This window comes from Lonchura striata, chromosome 3 (assembly GCF_046129695.1).
Source record: "Lonchura striata isolate bLonStr1 chromosome 3, bLonStr1.mat, whole genome shotgun sequence".
In the NCBI taxonomy this organism is placed as follows: Eukaryota; Metazoa; Chordata; class Aves; order Passeriformes; family Estrildidae; genus Lonchura; species Lonchura striata.
Genome location: NC_134605.1, coordinates 25,903,590 through 25,920,000, shown reverse-complemented (window position 1 = coordinate 25,920,000; position 16,411 = coordinate 25,903,590). Strand labels below are relative to the sequence as shown.

At 44.7% G+C, this 16,411-nt stretch overlaps 1 long non-coding RNA gene across 7 annotated transcripts in view; it reads left to right on the top strand.

Moving 5' to 3' along the window:
* LOC110469084 (uncharacterized) overlaps positions 1–16,411 on the top strand; it is a 429,868-nt gene that overhangs the window by 405,553 nt on the left and 7,904 nt on the right. For 2 of the 7 annotated variants that reach the window (XR_013339667.1, XR_013339665.1), the window contains exons 5-8: positions 5,504–5,702; positions 8,023–8,072; positions 10,288–10,395; positions 10,651–10,718. This is a non-coding gene — a long non-coding RNA (uncharacterized LOC110469084). Of the gene's footprint in view, positions 1–5,503; positions 5,703–8,022; positions 8,073–8,650; positions 8,953–10,287; positions 10,396–10,587; positions 10,719–16,411 lie in introns of those variants that run through there. The other 5 variants (XR_013339666.1, XR_013339664.1, XR_013339663.1 and 2 more) reach the window with 4 other exon arrangements.

The following is a 16,411-nucleotide window of genomic DNA, read 5'->3' as shown; positions in this document are numbered from 1 at the left end:
TGGATTGTATCCATGAGTCCAGGTGAGAACCTCCCAAAGCATGGGATGCTCTGTTTGGAGGGGGATGAGGCGTAAAGCTAGCTTTACCTGAATCCTGGTCACTGAGGACATTGTTATAGCTATGGAAATGTGCATCAGAGGCTGTCACATTTTTAATGTTCTTTAGCAGTGCAAAGCTCTTTTATCTGGGACTGTTCCTGTCCCGGCTGCAGGGAGCCCGAGGAAGAGCCTCTGCCAGGCTCAGGCACTGCTCAGCTGGGAACTTTGCTGGGCAAGCTCATCTGCCCAGACTGGAGAGGTTTCCCTCTGTCCCAGCATCCTGGTAGGAAACCCTGTGTGTCTGGATTCAGGAGTGTGGCAGTGCAGCCCCTCAAAATAAGACATTAACCAAATTTCTTCTTAACTGTTGTGGGTGCATTGACCCCACACTGAGCCAGGCTGGGCCCTACAGTTGGTCCTGGCCATGCCACTGTGAGTGCAAAGCCTCAGAAATGTGGAACTGCCTGTCTGGACAGACTCACCTGCAAGCCAACAATTCCACATGGACTAATGGGTCCGTGTTGGGCAGAACCATGGGTTTCATTGCAGAGCCTGACACGTGCACATACCATCTATTCCCTCCCCTCTTTACACCTTCACTTTTAGTTTGGGCTCACACCACGTTTGAAAGATTTCCTTGGACATTGTTCAGCTTTTCCTTGTGCCTGTGAGCTCTCCCTCAAGAATATTTCGTAAATTTGGCAATATATAGAATAATTCTGCCCCACTTAATCTGGTTTTAACCTGGGAGCAGGCAGAGGGGGCACAGAGTGTGGAAGGATAAATGGACATGCAGCAGGAGTATGGAAGGATATATGGACACGCAGCTAACGAGAAGGGAAGGGAAGTGGCTGGAGGCTAAAGGGATGTAACGGGTCCCCAGTGTGGCAAGCACATATGCTGCCACACAGCAAATGCAAAGTGCCACCACCAGTGACAAGTGGATTGCACCTAAGGAAAACAGCTGTGCCCAGTGCCCAAATCCAGTCAGCCTCCTGACCCTGCATGTCCCTGCTCTGATGTGGATTAAACTGGTCAGGTCTGGGAGCCTCTCTGGGTGCACCTTGCACAGCAATAATGGCTCTAAATCTCTGGAATACCTCTTGCACAGCTGCCTCTTTTGCATTTACAATCTTGCATTTGTGGGATTGTTTTATTTTGTTTTATCTTAATTTATTCTGCTGCACTTGACATGGCAGGAACACTTTGATTGTCTGTGTAGATCATTGCATAGTTTTAGTGCAGTTCTGTGTTACAAACCCTCCCACAGAACCCTGTTATTTGTTCAAATTTTTTCTATTTTGAAGAAACATCCTTTGACACCTGAGCTGGATCTGATTTTCTTAGGCATAAATATAATTGTCCCTGGTGAAGAGCATCTCCCTGACTGGTCCCATCCCCTCTGTATATATTTGAATACATAAAATATTAATAAATTATGCCAAATGTTTAATCATATCCGTTTGACTCTACAAGGCTCAGTAAATGTAGGCTTTCCTGTTAACTGCCTCTGTGATATCTACATACTGCTGATTTGTTGTTGAGCTGGAGTTTTTAAAGCAAAATAAAACTGAGGTTTGCAGTTTGATTTGAATTAATCAGGTCTGATTAGACAGGAACACATCAGGCTGTTCTGGAAATCCCTGAATCGCTCTAATTCAATTTTATGTGTTATTCAAAAAGAAATAGTTCGTAGCTTAAGCAAAAGTGCTATTTATTTAACATTGTTTTTTTCAGAGCGCTAAATCTTATGGAGGGGGGCATTGTGACGATGTTCAGGGTGTAGGAAAGAAAGCATTTTGTTTTATGAAAATACAGATATTTTAGAATGGAGTCACCTGCTGGTAGATCTCATAAATGTACATAAAAGCATGCTCCCTAATATTATTAGTTTGGTTTTTTTCTTCCCATCACCCTGACTGTCCATCTAGGAAGCTTTGATAGCTGGAGCCACAAAACCAGAAGACTGTATTTAGTTTAATAAGCCAATTTAAAGAGAAGGGTTGGAATCATGTATGTCAGAGGACAATTATGCAAACGAAATGATTATTTAATTAATAATGAGATCCATGAAAGGCAAAGGAAACAGGATGCTCCTGTGAGAAGGAGAAGGCTCCTGATCCCCACCACGGTGTGGAGGGACGGGAGCGGGGCAGGGGCAGCTCCCAGACAGAACCTGGAGGGGTTCTGCTGGTGGCATCTCTTCGGAAGAAGCCTCCAGTGGAAGTTCGGCATTCCTGGACAGGTTTCCCTTGGGTGCTCTGCATCTCCCAGAGCTCTCTCAGGAAGCGGCGAGCGGGGCTGGGTGAGCAGCTCTCCGGCCGCACACTGAGGAGGGCGCCGGGAGGTCCCAATCCCAACCCGCTCCTGCCTTCCTTGGCCCCCATCCGGAGCCACCCGTTCGGCCTCCCCACGGAGCTCGGCCCCTTCATTTCAGCGCCTGGCTGAGGTAAGCCTAGCAGCGGTAAGGGACGGGGCAGAGCCCACAGCTCGCAGCCTGAGCAGCCTGAGGAGCCGGGGGCAGAGCAGGAACGCCGGGAGAAGGGCAAGGAGCGATCACCGGGAGTGACTGTTCGGGAGGGCAATAGTGGGAGGTGCTGAAGTGACAAGGATTCACTGCGGGACGCAAATCACTTAAAGCAAAGCCATAAGGATCAATTTAAAATACCAAAGAGGGAGGCTAAAGTGACAATAGCATATTTTAATTGAAATCACAAATATCATTCTGGTTTTAAAAGACCAGGCAGAGTTACTTTATCTGAACAGGAAAAACTTTTCCTTTTTTAATAAACAAAACAAAGATCAATTTGGAACTATGTAGATGGGGTTTTTTAATGTTTTTAAATCCCATATATATATATATTTAACGTTCTCTTTTCTTTTGACTTGATGGTCATATTATAAATGGAATTAACTACATTACTAATGTTTTTAATTTGATTTTAATAGAGCCTAGGGCTGAAGCATAGAATCAGCCATGGCCCATTAAAAGAAAAACACAGTTACGGGGACAATAAATAGCATGTCCAGATAAACACTTTTATCTGTGCGTTAGTTCTCTTTATTGAGCTGAATAGCCCATGTGCAGAGACTGGGGTTTTTTGAGACATTTTTCCAAAGCTGAAGCCCACATGATGAGATTGTTACTGGTTTTGGCAGCAGCAATGTGAACTTGGTAAAAGAGCCTGGCATGAGAATCCACTGAGTCCTGACATATCCCATTTGCCCCAAACTCTTTGATTTCTGCTCACAGAATCTGACATGTGTGGGCATTGACCTTGCTCTTTTGAATAAGCTTATTTTAGAAGACCTCTGCAGAACACTGTGTGTTTGGCCTCGATGTAAGCTGTTAGGGAAATGTAGTACAAACACAGAAGTTGTATGTTTTGAATGCCAGAGATGTTAAGCAGCAGAGCAGTTGGTAAAAGCTGTACTTCTGACTGCTTTCTGTGCTCTCAACACGTGTCCTGAAAGAAAAGAAAAATTATTTATCCTGCTTTCGTGTGAAGGTTGTTATTCATTTATTTTTAGGAGGAAGTTCAGGACCAGACTGCTTTTTCAGTCCTACATATTCCAACTTGGGCTCTCAGACACTCAGTGGAGCAAAAGCAGCCTTTTTGAAAAGTGACTGTTGGGGATGTCCTGGGTCAGTATCTCACTATCCTGTAGAATCACCCCTAGAAAGGTCTCTGCAGAAAGGTGCTCAGGTGCAGCAGTGACTTTTCCTTATGGAGCAGCACCCTCACCCTGTGTTTCAGGAAGGGCTGTAACCTCCACTGTGGAGATCTGGTTTCCATTACAGGGGAGCAGCTGGGGTGGAAGTTCAATCCAAGGGCTGCAATTTTGCCAATGCCAGCAAGGAAAAAAATTATTGGGCCCCAACATGGCAACATACATGGGAGAGAGATTGGAAGTGCCTTTAAGAAATAGGTACAAAAAAATGTCCCTCATTCAGCCTCTCTCTGCTCAAGCCACTGGAAAGCTACTAACCTCAGAAAGAGCAAAAGCAGAAGAAAACTTGGAAATACATGGGACGTTCATGTGGTGCCCACACTCCTGCAGCCTTGCCTTGGGCTTTGAGATTTGGAACCTGGAAGTTCAATTAGCTGGACAATATGTTCCCAGAAAGGGTTGCTGAGTCTCACCATACCTGAGGAAGTGGAAGTAATATTCTGCAAAAAGGAAAGCAGGTATCCAGTCACCAAAATAAATGTAAATTTCAATCTGTGGCCATGTGCAGTTCTTCATGACAAAACCTGGCTCAGTGTGGAGCAAGGAAAGGCAGCTGAGCTGTGCCAGGAATGTTCCACAGCTCTGAGCACTTGGCTCAGTTGGCTTCCCAAGCCCCCAGGATGGACATGGAGACCCATCTCTGACATTGGGGTGAAAGGCTGTGAGTGTTTCAGAGAACATTTCCTTGGTAATAGGACTCCAGAGCGGATTTTCTCCTTTCTCTGCAAAGCCTCCTCCCTGATCCAGCAGTGGCACAGGGAAGCCCTCCTGGTCCATGAATAATTAATCTCCAGCATGTGCATGGGGTTTGGAGCCTGACCCAGGCAGTTTTTTAGGGAAATAAGTGAGCATCCAGCCGCTGGTGCCAGTGCTGGTGGCTCCTCATGGAGCATGGGCTGGAGCAGTGCCATCAGTCAGCAGGAGGGATGGCAGAGCCGCTGCCCCTCCTGCAAAAGGGGCTGCCTGAAATTCCCTTAACCGTCACTCAAAGGCTCATTTTGCCAGGGAAGTGGCTTTTATTTGTTGTGAGCTCTTCATACAGAACAAAACCTAAACAATGTAACATATTCTGGGCTCTGGGCAGATAAAAATTGAAAGGGTCGGTGTGTTTGTGCAAGTGGAATTATAGTGACAAGCACCACATGGGGTCTCCAAGGATGGTATCGGGAGACTCGATCCCCATAAAATTATGAAAGACTCTGATGTAATGGTGTTCTGTGAAACAATTTGAACATAAATGCTACTTTCTGTCCCATTATCAAATGACTGCCATTGTACCAGGATTTTTAATTTTTTTGATACGTATTTTGAGCACACTGAGACCAAAAGCTTGCATTATGATAGTGCTGCAGAAAGATTTAAAGGTTGTGATGGACTAAAAATTGAAATGCAAATCACACTTTCCCATAACCTCCTGCTGAGGCCCAAATTTTTATAGATCAGGTCATGCAATCCTGATGAAGAATCAGCAATCTGCCTTTCCTGGGATTCACAAATTAGTTGCAGTCCAAGATATCCTTTCCTACAAAAGAACTTACCAAGTGAAAGTTTGTCACTGAAGACAGTCCCCTGATCTTAACATTAATTTTTACAGCTGCAGTGCCACTAAGGATCTTTTCCCAGACAATGCAAACACACACATCACAGCTCCCCACTCTGCAACATGCTCTCACTGAATATAAACACACTGTATATATTGAGCCTCTCCTTCTTGCTTTTTTTATTTCCCCAGCATGCAGGTGGTAAAATACTGACTGCCATGAACTTCATCAGGAAAAAAAAAGTATAAAAGAGGAAAAAAGCAGTGGTTTGGAAGCAGCTGGATGGCAAACTGCAGGCTGGGAATGTGTCTGCCAAAACCACCACAAGGAGAGTGGGGCATAAAGGCATTTGTGGAGCATTCTGTTTGCTAATTGCTCATGGAATTTCAGGTAAGGAACATCCAATGTGATTTGTTATAAGGAGTGGGATGGGTTTTGCTTTCTAGGGTGGTGTTTTTCCATCATTATTATTTTTATTTTTATTGCTATCATTACAAATGCCCAGCTCTCTCTGGCTGGGAGCACAGTTCACAGAGGGCTGTGAGGCAGCACAGAGCATTTTTAGCTATGCATGTGCCAGGCAGTACCAGCACAGATCTCCAGGCCCTGCTGTATCCCAGGGTAGGATCTGTTCCTGGCTATGAGAGGACAGATCCCTCTCAATGTTTCACCTTTCCAAACTCAGCAATCTGCTGGGTTTCCCAAGTGCTGCTTTATGGGCTCATTTTGTAACAGTTTTTATCTGGTTCTCCACGCCCTGAACCACTGAGGATTCCCAGGAAGCATTCTGGTCACTCCTTTCCCTTCCAGCTATTTAGAGGTTCCTTCTACACAAAAATGCTGGAAATTACCACCAGCAGTGCATCTCTGGTTTGCATCTGTTTGCCATCCTGCAACTTTAGTCCTACAACTTACTGCTAATTAACTCCCAGCTAATGGCAATCCCTGCCAGTGCTGCAGTGTTCTGGAGCCCATGGGCATTAATGAGAATTAGCATTTGTTGAGGGCCATGGTGGGAGCTGCCAGTCTGCAGCATTTCAGGGGTCCCTGTTGCTGGAATGTTTGATTGCCTCCTCCAGTAATTAGCACTGACACTGAGCAAGTTTTTCAGAGGTCTCACTTGGTTGTGCAGAGACCAAAGACACACTGGGCTCTGTCTGTGGTGAGGAGAGGCCAGTAATGATGTATTTCCCAATAATAATATATTTCCCTGCTTCTCTCCACTCCCCTGACACAGGTAAGAGTGCCAAGGGACGGAGTCAGTGTCTGTCCTGCTGCACTTTTCCCTGCATTGTTGTCCTGCATGAAATGCTCTTTCACTACTTTTTTAACATGTAGAGAACAATTTAAACATTTTAACTTAAAGTCAATTGCCTCCTTGGTTTGGGAATATGATGGTAGTTAAAATGCTACAGAATTTGGCACACCAGCAGTGGGCAACTCTGGTGGGCCCTTCCATGCCCGTTTAAAAGAGGGCACATAATCAGAATTAAAGCACAGGGAACACAGAGAAATGCAGCCCCTTGTAACCCTTGAGGGGTAGATGAGCACATGGCTGGTGCTTCTTTAGGAACACCAACTGCCTGTTTGGAAAAAGAGGTGCTGGGGAACATCGCTGTCTCCCTGCTCGGCTTCCCAAATCCACTCTGCAGGGAGAGGCACGCGCTGCACATCCCACCTGCAGATCTGGCCCGGCCTGGCACTGCAAAAGGACATTTTCCATGTGCTACTGTGGAGAGGAAGCTGCTCTCTCCCTCACCCTGAAGAAGATGAGCTATAGGAATATACAAGGGGCTTTTTTTATAGCTCGGGGCCCAGGAGGGGAAGCAGTGGTCATGAGCAGAGGCTTGTTAGGTAAATCTCAAGCTGTAGCTGGTTTTAATTTATTTTTTGTTTTATGTGCAGGAGACTAGGCCTTGCAGGCCTGGCTAATATCAAAGCCTGGAGTTTTGTAGATTTTTAATCAAGGTCCACTTTGGGGGGTTCTGCTCTTGGGGCTTGTGGACGTGTAGGATTTTTTTGTCATGTTTTTAATTTTTTTCCTGCTGCAGTGTCTGGATTCCTTTAGTTCAACTTTTCCATTCTTCAGACTTGAGCCAAGTGAGCCATTTCAAATAACCCAGCACTTTCCAGAGATTTTTCTTTTTGATTGTTTGGGGTTTTTTTGGTTTAGGTTATTCCTTTATTTTTCTGATTCAGACTTGCAGTCCAGTTTCTCTGAAAATCACAGATGGCACTGCAATCCTACCCCATTGCCTCTCAATAGTTTGGCATTCTTTGCACTGTCTGAATAGTTTATTGTTCATCAGATCTGTATGAAAGGAATTTTATATAAATTTTTTGTTTGTTTTGTCCCTCTGCTGGCAAGAAAAGTAAATCCCAAAGTATTTCAGCAGGTGCTATTAATATGCAAATAATGGAGAGTACACTGGGTCTAATAGACCTCCCAACTACATGGGAGGTGTCGCTGTTGGAGCAAATTAGCTTTCTGTAATTTGCATGCTTTTCACAGCCTCCTGGGATTATATTTTAGATCAGAGACAATAAAAGCATATGCTCTTAGTTTTAAATGTAACTAATTTTAGACTTTGAAACCATTTTAACCTAACTTCTTAGTGTTAAACTGTTATTTGCACAGGAACTTTCCACAGAGCTTGTAATTTGCACAGCCTTTCTGTTCCCCCATCAACTGCTCCATCTCTCTTTCCAGGTTGAAAGAGAAGAATGGAATCTACCAGGTGGCTGCATTTTGAAAAACAGGTATTTCTCACAAAATCCAGATTGTCCTAGCCTGGTTCTGAGTCTGTCCTGATGGGGTCTAGATTGAGCTTTTTATGTCAAACTTCTTCCCTCCCATTTGGCATCTCCGTATGGTATAAATCCATCCCAGAAGGATGCTGTGGCCCCTGCTGGCTTCTCATGGAGGGAAGAGGCTGCTTGTACCATCAGCAAATCTTCTTTGCTCACCCAGCAAAGCAGAGTCCCTGAGCTGATGTGGTACTAATGCCCAGTGTGGCTGTGCCTGGTGAGAGTCTCTTGGGAAACTCTGGAACAAACGGGAAGAAAAGCAGGGGTTTCACAGCAGGCTCAGTCTGTAGAGTCACACATTACTGACTTGTATTGGCACATTGTCAATGTCACTTTCCAATTGGTATTGACAGCAGAAATTCCACTGTTGATGCCAGTGCTTTGGGACAATGGGAATGGTGGGGCCTATGGAGCAGTCTGTGTTCCAGGTGCTGCCATGGCTGCTTTGTGCTGGACTGGCCAGATGGGTGACACAGGGCAGCCACTCAACCCTGCCTTTTGTTCCTGTCCTGCCCTTGTGGAGCTCGTAGGACCCAATTTCTGCTGCATGGAAGGAGTGCAGTGAGGGCTGTGAGAGGAGCTGCAGACAGAGCTGTCAGTCTGGGGAAGGTGCAGAGGCAGCCCCTGTGTTTTGTCCCAGTGCCCAAGGTGAGATTTGGGAGTTCCCTGTGGCACAGCTGCTCCATTCCTCATAGATCTCTGTGCAGGGTGTCCAGATCACGGGGGCTTGTGGGGTGGTGGCCATCCTTTACTTCAGAGACGACAGAATTCAGGGGTAGGATCAAACATGTGGAGAAGAGGGCAGCCAGGTGGAGATCAAGTTAATATTATCAGATTTATTTCTGCCATGGGAAAAGTGAGTACGGCATGAGAGAGTGAGTCTTAGAGGGGTCCTTTGAGACAAGAAACTCTTGGGATGCAACTTTGGTCCTACAGCAATATGTGGTAAGACTCTTCTGAATTTCTGGGGCCACAACTTTGTCATCAATGTTTTCTAGGTGTGTTTCACACAGAAAATGTATAGAAGCAGTTTGTTTCCTAAGGAGTGCTCTTAAAGCTGGAAAATATCAGGTGCTAATTTTTTTCTCTCATCTCACCCTAAATGTTTTGTAGCATTAATACCAGTGACGTCCCACTTCTGCTGCTTTTTATTAATGGGATGTGGCTTGTCAGTTATAAGCCTGGGCACTGGAGTTGGAAGCACTTGCTTTATTTAAAAATGAAAACAAAAATTAAGAAAAAAAAGGGCTTTGATTACTCAGGTGTCAACAGAAAAAAACTGCGATGTTGTGCCAGATGGCTGCATTTGTGAAGCAGAGTGTAGTCAGAAGGAAAGTGGAAGGAGACAAGGCAAGTGTACATCAGGAGTGTGAAAACATGACCAAAATACCTTCAGCCTTGTTTCACCAACACTGGATTAGGAGGCAACTGTGGTGAGATGCAAGCAAAGAAAAGCAGAAGGGGACACTGTTTGGAAAACAAAAATGTCTTTCACAAAAGCTTTGAATTAACAAAAATCAGGAGGTTTTGCATTAAATGGGCCAGTGCCTTGGAGCACTGTGCCAAGTGCCAGTGCGAAGTGCCACACGTGAGAGAGTGAAGCAGTGATGGCAGCAGGCTGTGTTGGGCCCAGGGTGCACGGGAGCAGGATGTGCTGCTGCCGGGCATCGCCGAGTGCCCGCTGTGCCCAGGGACTCCAGCGCTGCCCAGCGCCAGCCACGGCTGCACGGGCCCAGGAAGGGTTTCCCAGGCATGTGGGAGCTGGGCTGGCTCCTCCCTCTGCCCGTGCCCACGGGTGGCACCCAGGAAGCCTCATGGCGGGGTCTGGGTTATGTGCACCCCAAAGTGGACACTTGTGACACCAGCACTGGCTGGTTTGTGCCTCAGGCTGTTTGGACTTGTTCCCCACCTCCTGCAGAAGCTTCACTCAACTTCTGCTGCTAGGCCAAGGTCCATGCCAAGCTTGTAAAAGCCAAGCCCTTGGCAGGCCCATGGGAAGGGGCTTTGTTACCCTTTTATATCCTGAAACCGAGCCTGGGCACTTTCAGCTTTGCTTCCATGCTGGTGCTTTTGGTTGTCACGTAGGAAAAAGTTTAGAATAGTTGAATAGTTTGATCTCAGATAACAAATCCACTTTTTTTTTTTTTTTTTTTTCCCCATGCTTAAGCATGGCAGGCTCTGCTCAGACTGCTTTGGAGCTCTACCCTCTCTCCTCCTCTGTGGTGTCTCAGGTGAAGAGGAGGCTTTGACATGGGCACAGGGGGCCACTCTGAAGGTATGGCCTCTTGTCTCTTAGCCTTGGTTGCATCTTGGTTTACAAATTTGGTGGTGCTTGGGTTTTGTCACAAGAGTCTGAAATCCTGGTGTTAGGCTGCATTTGATTAGAACATGGCCAAGAAAATCTGTGGTGATTTTCACCCAAACCATTTCCACACATCTGTCTCACCTGCCCAACCCTTTTTCACAGGTACTTTTCTAGCAATGAACTTCATCCAAAGACACTGAAGGTAGGTTATATTTCCAACAACAGGTACAGAGAAAGTGGCAGGAACATGGAACTTCCTCTGATACCTGCTCTGCTACAACTAAAGCTTGAATGTGAGTTCCATTCTTTTATTTGTATAAAATCTGAATTTCTACACTAACTTTGGATCAAAAGTTTATTCTCCAACCAGGAAGACGTTTTGTTGTGGGGTTTTTTTGTTGGGTTGTTTTTTTATTTTTTTTTTCTACACACTGCATTGTCTTATTTGGGGAGTATGTTCACAATTGAGAAAGAATTGCCTTTATTAACAAATCAAAAGCTTGTGCTGTCAAAACTGAAATCATTCTACCTTTTTATGTGTAAATTGGAGCTTCTGTCAAACCTTCAGCCATGGTGCATTTAATTTGTGGAAATATAAAAACATCTGGCTTAACATTCAAATATTCTGCATGAGGAAGGAAATATTTGAAGTGATGCATTGCAGTCAAGATTCTCAAAAATTAGATTTTAAAGAAATAAAGTAGTACTTTAACAGTATTTTCCCTACTCTTGCCAGAGTTCAGAGCAGTCCTTAGAAGTGTGTTGAAGTTTTACAGGTGTCTGAATATCTAGTTGGATCATGGCCTTTGGGAATGAACCAAGCTAAATCTAAGTAAGTGTGTCCAGGGCAGGGGAGATACATCCACTGGGTTTATCCTCAGAAAAGGGTCACAAGATGTTTATTTTTTCATTAATGGCAAAGGTACTGAGAAACTTTTCAGTCAATTCATTAAAGTTGGGGTTAAACAAAAAAAGGCAACTATTGATTCCAGCATAGTAACTTGTGTTTTGGAGGGTATTTGTAGAGAGGGTAAAATTCTGATTATCTGAAGCTGGGCTCTGGTTCTATATTTCCAAATAAAGAGCTGTGTGCCCAGAAAGGTGAGACACTGATGGACTGAACCCGAGCTCCTTCCTGAGCACAAGCAGTTTGGTTTGGGCCTGAGGCAGCCCACACGAATTCTGAGCCTGGAGCAGGTGGTTTCCTTCTGCTCTTTGAAGCAATTTGTGCTGCAGTTGGCCTGGTTCTGTTGGGAGGACAATGAAAACCCTGCAGAACCACCTGCAGAAAGCCTTTTCAGTGTGCTCAGTGTCTTTAGCTGCATTTGGCCAATTAGGGCTTTTTTCCTAGCATCCCAGCAGGCTTCATGTTAAATTCCCAGCTTTCCTGTGACCCAGGAGCCTTTCCCGTAGCTCTTTGAGAGGAGGGTCCTGTCCAGGCAGGCTGTGTTTGCCCATTGGTTTTTTTCCAATCACATGAGAATACCTCATTCTGTCTTTGGGGAGGTTTTAATGGGGTCCCTTTCACCTCATTATTTCCAAGGCCTGAACCAGGAACTTTTACTCTTCTGCAGAGCTGAGAGGAGAGGAAGTGGCTGTTCCTTGAGGAGCAGCTTCAGTCCCTGAAGTGCCAGTGCCATTATCGCACAGAAAAGGCCACTGGAGAAGTGCATTAGTGATGCCTGTGGCCAGGCTGGGATGTGCCCATGGAACTCTGGTGCAGGTGTTGTTTCCAGACACCTGGCTCCAGCAGAAGAGCCCTTCCCACCAAACCAGTAGGGTCACAACCACCCACTTCTGTGCAGAAGGTGCTGAAAATGTCCCATGAATTGCTGTCAACTGTCAGAAGCTCCTTTTGGGGGTGAATTATTGTCTGCAGGCATCCAGAGCACTTGGTCCCCTACAACTTTAATGCTATTGTTGTCAGCAATGCAGAATAGCAGCAACCAGGGTTTTTACATTTAGTTCTTCTGGCTCATCTCTCCAAGGGGGCTCCTGCAGGCTGAATGTGCAGTGCACTGCATGTGAAGGTGATTATTAGCTCATTATCCATAATTAATGGCAAGGCAGCTACTGAGACTGTGGGCTGTCCCAGGCAAAGCCTGCATGTTCTCTTTTCATACCTATGCCCCAGCATGAATTATATCATGTTCATATTCAGCCTCTCACCATCAGAGACCAACAAAGTGGTTTGGGTTGGGATCTCCTCTTTCAGGCCATAAACATATGATCCAGCCACCCCATAAAGTACATTCCTCCAGCCTTCCATGAATTCTCAGGCATAGCTGTGGCATGCAGCAGGGCTTGAGTCTGGTCCCTGCAGCTGGAGAAATCCTGCCCAGCACAGCTTTAAGGCACGGTGTGAAACAGGCACTGGAGCTTCACTGGTGAGTTTTCATCTGCTGCAGTCACAACTTCCATTCTTTTTCTAAAATAGTGGATACTGTGCTGTCCCCCTGTTTCCATGCAGGGATTCAGGGACAAAGCTCACTGAGTGCCACAGCTTGCTGAGGTGGGAGGTGCAGGATGGAAGTCAGGGCACAAGTGGGCTGGACACCTCCCTGGCAACTCCTCCCCTGCCAGGAGTGTTGCAGCCTTGTGCACTTGATCCTTTAATTGGCCCATGTGCAGGCTGGACAGCTCTCTCTTTATTATTGTTATTATTATGCAATCAGACACTACTTACCTTCAGAATGAGCTGGAGATGCACTGTTTATACAGAAACCATGTATGCCAAGAACCATTTTCTCCATGGTGATTGCAGATAATATGGAAAGCTCTGCTTTGATTCATTAGTAGAGCAAAAGACACAGGATTATTTGGTATAATTCACAGCAATTCAAAATGCATATATTTTCATACCACTTGGGCTGGTAACTCAAGCTTTGCTGTAGTGCTGTAATCTTAAAATTGGGGTGGTGCCACTTTTTCACTGGAACAGGACAACCTGGAAGGTCATTAAGTGTTGGATTTCTGGTGAGTGACCGTTGTGCAGTGTTTGTAAAACTGCTCAGAGCTCAGAAGGATCCCTGGCACCTCCAGAGCCCTCAGAGTGAAGGGGAACAAACAAGATGAAAACTTGTTTTTATACAATCATAGAATAGTTTGGGCTGGATGGGAGCCTTGACAATAGTCCAGCTCCAACCCCCAAAAAAGGGAAAAAAAAATATAAGGAATTTTGTTTCTTGGGTTGGAAAACAGAACCACTGAGTTAATTTTAATGAGTTCATTTTGTTTATGGCAAAAGTATTCTTTAGTGTTTCTTTTGGATAAAATTTCGTGCTGCATATACTCTGTGTTGTTTTCTGACAAGGCGAGTAAGCAAAACTCCTCAGATAATTTCCAAGTGTGGGTACAGATATTTTTGTAAAAATGCAGATGGCAATTTCTGACAGCAATTTACAGTTTTTTCACCCAAGCATCATGTGCACATAGACCTCACCACCCTCACAGCAAGCCTTGTCCACTGGAGACAGGATTTAAAATATCACTGCTTAAGTGATTAAACTTACCTTACGCTCCTGAGACCACCATGTGGGGGTTTATCCTTTTCTCCTTTCACTACTCATCTCTCTGGGACTTTGCTGGACACTGTGGAGTATTTGCCCACCTCTGGAAATCAGCTGTATAATTTACATGTGTAATTTCATTTGCTTGGTGACCAGAGCTTTTCTTTTAGTACCATGAATTAAAATGTTCCAGTTGTAACCTGCAAATCTTCCTCGGCCCATCCTGGAAAAGACAATGTGGTCAGACAAGCTTTTCACTCAGTTACCAGCTTCTCCCACCTCTAAACCTGAGGTCACCCATGTACCTGATTTCCCAACTCAACCTCTCTAATCAGTTACATATTTTTAAATAATAGTCTGAAAAAATGGGCAGAAATTATGAAGATCATTACCAGTCAGAAGCTGCCTTAACTGCTGCCATTCCCCCTTGTATGCATTTGCTTCCCTGAATTAACACCTGAAATGTCTGGGAAAAAAATTTAAACATGGTCAAACCGCATTTAATGCAGGAGCTTTCACACCTCTGGGCTCTGTATTTATAATATCTCTGTCATGTTTCTTTCTTGTACTGACCTGGAGAAGAGGATTTTTTTTTCTTATCTGATTAAAAGGTTGTCTGTCATGATGTGGTTATTGCAGCACAAAATATTGTCTAAAACTTGACCCTGAACAAATTTTGTACAAGAACAGTTTACCCCAGAATTCCAAAGGAGGTGAAATCCTTCTCATGCTTGAGGTAAATAAAACTGGGATGAGTCTCAAAATCCATCATGGAGCATCAGTTTTAAATGCAGTCTCTGATCCTGGCTGAAGCCACTCTGCTCCAAGTGTTATTCCACTGTACTTGGAGTTTAACATGAGTTAACATGGATTTTCATTGATGGGTGAGTCAGAAATTTAAAAATTACATGTAGCAATCATTGTGTGTTGCTTGAAAAACATTCAAGGTACTAGTAGCTTTATCAAATGACAATTGTTCAATGAATGTTGCCAACCAAAAAGAGAAATTAATTAGGACCTTCACAAATTTCCCATCCCCGTCCATGAACAGGCTGATTTTTCTTTTTTTTTCTCCATTACAAATAATTATTCCCAAAGTCTTTTGTGGAGGGAGGATATATTTTCCTGCCTCTGAGACATGGTACTTGTGAAGCAGGCAAGAGGTGCTCTGCTCACAGGCTGCTTACATGGGGCTGGTTCTTTTCCCTAACTGAATGGATGTGACTTAGGGAAGTTTCTCCATTTAAGTTAGTTGTGTTATTTGTTCAGAACATCTCTCTGCAAATATTTTAAGTGTTCTGGTTCATTCACTGTTAGAATGGCTGGAGGTAGCAGATGCAATCCCTGGCTCGCTGAAATGCACAGGAAATATTTCATATGGCAGTGCAGGACTTAATTCTTCCAAAATGCAGAATCCTTAGTTAGGGGCCCAACTGTAAAAGATTTACTCACTCTGCTGAGTCCTGCATCTGCCACTGCTCGTGGGCCCTTTATGAGCAGTTACCTGAACTCTTCCCCACCACTGTAAACAGGAACTTTCACTCTGGTAACATTTTTAGAGGAGTAGTAAAAACAAACAAACAAACAAAACAAACAAACAATCAAAACAAACAAACAAACAAACAAACAAACAAAAAAAACCAACCAAGCAAACAAACAAAAAAAGTAAAGAACTGCTTTTTTAAACTGTCCTTTTAAAGTCGAGTGCCTGAGGCAGCCCCTGGCCAAAGGGAGGGCTGGGTGGTTGGTTTTTCAGCGAGACACAAAGCCGGAAGGGCTCTGTTTTCACATGCTAATGAAGCCCAAGGTGACAGGAATTTGGCAGAGCCTGATCCCAGCAGCTGCAGGCCAGGATGGAACTGGCCAAAGCATTACATTGAAGCATCACTGAACACAAACCTACAGCCTGCTCCTAGAACTTAATCAGAAATTATTCCAGTGCCAAATGCCCTCACTATAGCCCAGGTTTTTGAAAAAGTGTTTTTCAGATTAAGCGATAAATATTTTGGGAATTTAAGAGCCCAGTGTCCAGAGCCTGGACCATTTGCTTTCTTTCCAGAAATACTTTGGAGGTGCTCAGTGCCCAGTGAGCTTCCAGGGTGAATTGTCAGTAAAGGGTACACTCACCCAGAGGAGATACATTTCAGAGCACTTGTGCTGTGCATCATTAGGGATCATCTTCAAACTTTACCAGTGCTTCAGAAAAGAAAAATAAGAAAAAAGATCAGAGCAAATTGTATTTTTTTTTATAAATAAAAAAGCAAATTTTTGAAGTTCAGCTCTTCTGCACAACCTCATCCCTCTGAGGCACAAACACAATTGCCCCACATCCAAATCAGTGGGGCTGTTCTGAATCCCAGTTTGGGGATGCTCTGACCATTCAGGTGCCACCAGAGCGATGGGTCTGTCCCAGGAGTGCCACTCGCTGCACTGGGCACAGGATGATGTGCCCACAAGCAGCTCCTGCAAAGTAAAGC